The 6,355-nt window shown below is 37.7% G+C and overlaps 1 pseudogene; it reads right to left on the bottom strand.

Annotated features, from left to right (window-relative positions):
* Positions 1–3,310: 3,310 nt before the first annotated feature.
* Positions 3,311–5,585, bottom strand: LOC107612892 (uncharacterized; annotated as a pseudogene).
* Positions 5,586–6,355: the final 770 nt, after the last annotated feature.

The raw sequence follows: 6,355 nt of genomic DNA, 5'->3' as shown, positions 1-6,355 counted from the left end.
TGGTTTTCATTGCTCAACCAAAACTTAATGCTCTTAATTGAGCATGTGTAACAAGAATGAAGTACAGATCATGATGCATAAATTACAAAGATGGAATTCTTTGATCTTTCACATAATCATGTATAACCTCTTCATTCTGTGTTCTTGTACTTTACCCTATGAATATCAATGGAAGTAAATACGAGAATCTATGGTCATATTTTCAAGGACAAAATAAGATGGACCTTACTTGCCTTTTAGCTCATAACCACTATTGCTATGTCACCTCATAAAGACAAACAAGGGCCCTTAATTTGCTTTCTGGCCTGCTGTTCAAAATTATTAAAGTTCTAAGAAAACTATGATCAGTAAAGTGGTAGTACAACATTGGATAAGATGACCCTTGATGCTTCTGCTCACTCTTATGGCAAAGTGATCGGTGGGCAGTGGCGGCGATAAAATTATCTGTTGCTGTACCATATCCAACTAACTTCTCAATAAAAAGTATTCTCCTAAAAAAAAATCAAACTTCAAAATATACAAGTTGTATACACTTCCTTGTCACATGTTAAACAAGGTAGCTAGACAGAGGACCTTGGCTGAGATATCCGGAACTGCCAAGCAATGTAGGACCAAGCGGTAGCGCTGATTCAAACAGTAAATTACTGTCATTCGCCAGAGTAAATTGCCAGAATTGTTGGTTATACATTATTATGCAACTCAAGGTTGGAACAGTCTCAACTTTTAGTTCACAACTTAGATACATAATTGCCAGAAAGAACTAAAAGAAAATGAAGATCTTCAACTATAAAAGGTTCTTACTGATCAAATTATTATAAGAGGCCCAAAAATACAATTATTATTTACTGAGGCATGGTCCTAAAGATCATAAAAAACAAAAGATATAACCCTTTTTTCCATATGAATGCTGACGGGATTGTCCTATAGTTTGGTCCATGCACTCAAATAGGTCCTTGTCCTAGTTTGGACTAGATCCTAATTCATTTATAAAATATGTTAGACACCAAGGTGACCACTTTTTACAAAGCGTCAAAGCCTTTTTTAGGCTTTTGCATGCCAACTTGTATAACTAAATAATGCATATTATATTAGTATTCTTATACTCATATATAATGTATTATTTATTTGATTTAGAAAGTTAAATATTGAAATTGTAAATTTGTTTGAAGGTCCTATATCTTTTAATAGACTTTTCGGTCAATACCTGATCATAAAAATGATTACTCTAGGCTTTAAAAAAGGCCCTATATTAAGCATATAGGCAAGGCCTAAGCCATCTATTTGAAATCAAGAGGCCTGTTTAAGACAACCTAGCTTATTTTCACCCCTTGGATAGAATTCTTTTTTTTTTTTGGATTCGGTAATAAAAAGTGAGGTGGAAACAAAAAAAGAGAGAAAACTATAAGAAAGATTGAAGATAAAAGGATGCAACTTTTTAACAACACATTTACTTTTGCAGGAGAGACCTTGATTTCATAAACACTGAAAAGAAAAAGCCATATGAAAGATGGAGAAAGACAATGCATCTCTTTAACCATACATAACACATTACTTTTGGAGGAAGGACCAAATTTTGATATCCTCGTATCAGAGACTCAGAGTATACTTGAAAAAAAAAACGAAAGTGATTGAGTATGACTTTTTTCACCTACCCCCAACCCCCCAGCCACTACTGAAGAAGGAAAAAAACACAAATGATGTCTGGTTCTAATGACCAAGCAATAAGCGGGAAAAAAAAATCATGAGAACTAACCCGACAGATGTTGATGGAGTTGTCTACAGTATTGCATAAAAGCCATGCAGATTCATTGTAGGCAACCCAAACCTGTTATCCTACGAATAAATGAAATAATTAGGATACTCGAATAAAAAATACACTTTAACATGCTTATTCCCTAATTAAGTAATGAAGAGGGTTTTTTTGAGTTTCTTTTCCCTTAAACATTTTGTCTTTAATTATCTTAAGATCACTTAATAGCATGAATCCAAACAGATCATTTTCAAAACTTCTGACACTAACAATGCTATAGTTCCTGGCATGGTTAAAACTTAGGAAGTCTATTAGCCAGAGATCCAATATGTAATTGTGAAGGCAAATTTATCTTATATTTTTATTTTTAGAAGCTTCACATTTTAATTTGGAGAGGAGGAAAAGGGGGAGGGGGGATATAATCTTCTTATTGTATTGAGAATCAGTGAGAAAGTCTCGAATAAGACACCCTTTTTCCTCCTAAATCTAATTCCACTATCACATTTCTCTCCAAAACTCTGAACTATCTTCCAATAAACAGTTCAGGGTATTAATACATTTGAACAAATCTCTCTCTTTTCTGTTCTGTTACAAATTCATACACAATCTGCCAATTAGAGTGCCACCATTAGTCCACAAAGAAGGAAGTTGGCCCTAATTTAGACATCTGGTAATTCCAGTTGTACTGGTGCAACCACAACATCGATGTAGGAATCAAGTAGTGTATCTTTTTCAGAGCTCATGACAATCACAGAGAAGACAAATAGGATGATATTCTAAGAATGAGAAAGTTCACGGTAAAATAATTACTTTTGCTCAAATTAGAGGCAACCTAAATCCTACCACAAGGAGAAGCAAGATTTAACGAAAAAACAAAAAGTAAAACTTTGACAGACGCGATGTTAAAAATAGGAAAATTAAGTCAACCACATAGAAGACAGCAAAAATAAAATGATCCAGTCAAACATGAAAAGCGGAATGCAGTATTTTTGTGGCTACACAAAATAAAATCAGACGGACTGACGATTATATTTATGAACAAATAAGGTGAAACTCAGTACACGGACCATGCTGGGTAGGCAACAGATTGGATAAGAACCAAGGACCTTCTGATCCTTCAAGAAATTTCACTAAAACAGAATGCACCTTATTCCAAATGGTAGTTTGCTCTTATTATCATTTAAAACAATAAAAAACAAGTGGACTCTGTTCAGATCCCCTAACATGTCTGTTGCACAATGGATTGCAGTGTGAGAATAGATCTATAATTTCTATTAAAGCAACACTCTGTTTGTGCAGATAATAAAGCATATAAAACATCTCTTGAGGACATGAATAACTTTTTCTAACCTTTAACTATGGATACCATCCATAATAATTACCAGGGAAGAAAATATTGATTACACAGTCACAGTTTACAAATGCCACAAAATCTAATATAATGTTGGAAAATTGGATACTTACATGAAATAATGGATCGTCATCACAGCAAAACCACCAATAAAATGGGTTTAACATGATGAACATCAGGAATCTAAATGCCAATTTGAATTTATTGTGTCAATCTGATAAGGAGGCCTTCGATATGCTTTTTCGCCTCTTCAATAGCCCATCCATTAACTTGAAATACACAGATTTATGCAAACTAACTCCTTTTTGCTCTAATTCCTGAAATAGTTTCATTGCCTCTTTGTACTTCCCTTGAGTACAAAAATTAGTTATCTGTTCTGAGTAATCCATGTCGCCTGATTTAAGTATTTGTGAAGTGTCTTCACTTATCATATTTGGACTTGTCTATAGGAGTTTTGACATGAATTTCTTTGCTTCCTCAGTTCTCCTAGTATGAGTGAGTGCACCAATGATAGAAGTATAAGTATATCGGTCCGGCCCCAATTTTTTCTTCTCCATCTCAGTCTTGAGGTCAAATGCTTAATCAAGTTTTCCTTCTTTGCAAAGGATGAAAATCAACGTGTTGTACGTAACTGCATCAACGGGCTTACCTTTAATGATCCATGTGTTAAATAAATTAAAGGCCTTCTCGAACATACCATGTTTGCAAAGCCCTCGAAGAAGAATGTTACATGTAATAACATCAGGCTTGAATGAGTTCTCAACCATTCTGTTATAGAACAAGAATGCTTTCTCCAATGCTCCCTCCCAACAAAAATCATTAATAATTATGTTACACGTAGCTTCATCGGGGGCCAAACCTTTATCTAAAAGCTCATTCAATTTATCTACAGCCTGATCAGTTTTTAAAGAATGGCACAACCCCCCAATTATAGTATTATAAGTGACAACACTAGGAATGATCCCCTTCTCCTTCATCTCATCCCAAAGCTTCAGAGCTTTGTTTGTTTGATCATTTTTAAAGTATCCTATGATTAGAGTTCCATAGGTTACCTCATCGAGAATATAACCTCGCTTTGCGGCCTTCACAGTTAACTCGTATGCCTCTTTGAGCAGCTTCTCCATGCACAATTTGTGCACTATAGTGTTCAGAGTAAAAGTATCCATCTTTAAACCTTTCCTCCCCATTTCATCAATCATCTTAAAAGCTTCTCCCAGATTTCCTGCTTTACAATAACCATTGATCATAGTATTATAAGTAAAACAGTCCAGTGAAAACCCAGTCTCTACCATCTTCACCACGACATAGCCAGCTTCATCCTTCTTACCTTCCTTACAGTACCACTTCACCATTATATTGTGAGTCACCGTGTTCGGCTTGACTCCCTTTCCCTTCATTTCCTCAACCAACTTGAATGCCTCCACACTCCCCCACCACTGAAAACACCCGTCAATCAGAGTATTGTAGGTAACCTCATCCGGCATTACCCTTAGGCTCTCCATATCATCCCTAAGGCTAATCGTCTCCTTGACCTTCCCCTTGTCGCACAAACCTGTCATGATTGTATTATAAGTCCAAATATCCGGTACCATGTCGTTTGCTCTCATCAACTCGACAACCTCGGCAGCCTCCTTCAACCACCTCAACTTACAAGAGCCATGAGCCAAGATATTATAGGTGTTCCTATTTAGGGAAATCCCGCTACCTTTCATCTCTAGCAAAACCTCCCTAACCTTACTCAATTGGCCCTTATGCATCAAGAATAGTATTGTAAGTGATATTATCAGGAGAACAAGTAAAATCAGTCATTTGGTTCATGAAGCTAAGAGCATTATTAGAATTATTATCAAGACAAAAATCATGGATCAAGATGTTGAAGGTGGTCGTGTTTGGGGTTATACCGAGCTTAAAAGAATCATTAAAGACTTGTTTGGAGAGGTGAATGGAGTGGGAGGAATGAAGGTGGCGGCAGACGAGGGAGGAGAGGAGGGAGTGGCAGGTGAGGAGGTTAGGTTTAATGCGGAGGCGCTTCATCTTGTTGAAGAGCTGAAAGGCGAGGTTGGGGTGGTCGGAGAGGGCGTAGGCAGAGAGGGAGGTGTCGAGGAGTGGCTGCGGGAGACGGAGGCGGCGGAGGAGGAGCTAGTGGAGGGAGTAGCGGGGGTGGTCGGAGGAGATGAAGTTGAGGAGGAGGGAGCGGGCGGAGGAGTAGTGGCGGTGGACGAGGAGGCCGGGGAGGAGGGGCTCAGGGGAGGAGGAGAGAGAAGGGTGGGGAGAGTGGCAGAAGATGTCGAAGAAGGAGAGGAGGGTGGCGGAGTGGGTGCGGTGGAGTTGGGTGGAGGAGAGGACGGCAAGCACCGTGGGGAGGGTAAGATTTTGGATTAAGAGTTTGAGCGCGGAGTGCGGGTCACGGTGGCTTGTGAGGATGGTGATCACCGTTTTCAGCAGCTGAACTTCCGATGAGGCTGCGTCGGTGGTGGTGGTCATTTTTATCGCATTAAGGTTTAGGGTGGTAATCAGCTAAATGGGGAAGGAAAAAAATACAAATGATGTCTGGTTCTAATAACCAAGCAATAAGCGGGAAAAAAAATCATGAGAACTAACCCGACAGATGTTGATGGAGTTGTCCACAGTATTGCATAAAAGCCATGCAGATTCATTGTAGGCAACCCAAACCTGTTATCCTACAAATAAATGAAATAATTAGGATACTCGAATAAGAAATACAGTTTGACATGCTTATTCCCTAATTAAGTAATGAAGAGGGTTTTTTTGAGTTTTTTTTTCCTTAAACATTTTGTCTTTAATCATCTTAAGATCACTTAATGGCATGAATCCAAACAGATCATTTTCAAAACTTCTGACACTAACAATGCTATAGTTCCTGACATGGTTAAAACTTAGGAAGTCTATTAGCCAGAGATCCAATATTAAATTGTGAAGGCAAATTTATTTTATTTTTTTATTTTTAGAAGCTTCACATTTTAATTTGGAGAGGAGGAAAAGGGGGAGGGAGATATAATCTTCTTATTGTATTGAGAATCAGTGAGAAAATCTCGAATAAGACACCCTTTTTCCTCCTAAATCTAATTCCACTCTCACATTTCTCTCCAAAACTCTGAACTATCTTCCAATAAACAGTTCAGGGTATTAATACATTTGAACAAATCTCTCTCTTTTCTGTTCTGTTACAAATTCATACACAATCTGCCGATTAGAGTGCCACCATTAGTCCACAAAGAAGGAAGTTGGCCCTA

The sequence above is a fragment of the Arachis ipaensis genome, chromosome B1, assembly GCF_059453495.1.
Source record: "Arachis ipaensis isolate K30076 ecotype BB chromosome B1, ASM5945349v1, whole genome shotgun sequence".
Taxonomy (NCBI): Eukaryota; Viridiplantae; Streptophyta; class Magnoliopsida; order Fabales; family Fabaceae; genus Arachis; species Arachis ipaensis.
Note: the sequence above shows the minus strand (reverse complement) of the source record. Positions and strands in the feature narration are given on the sequence as shown.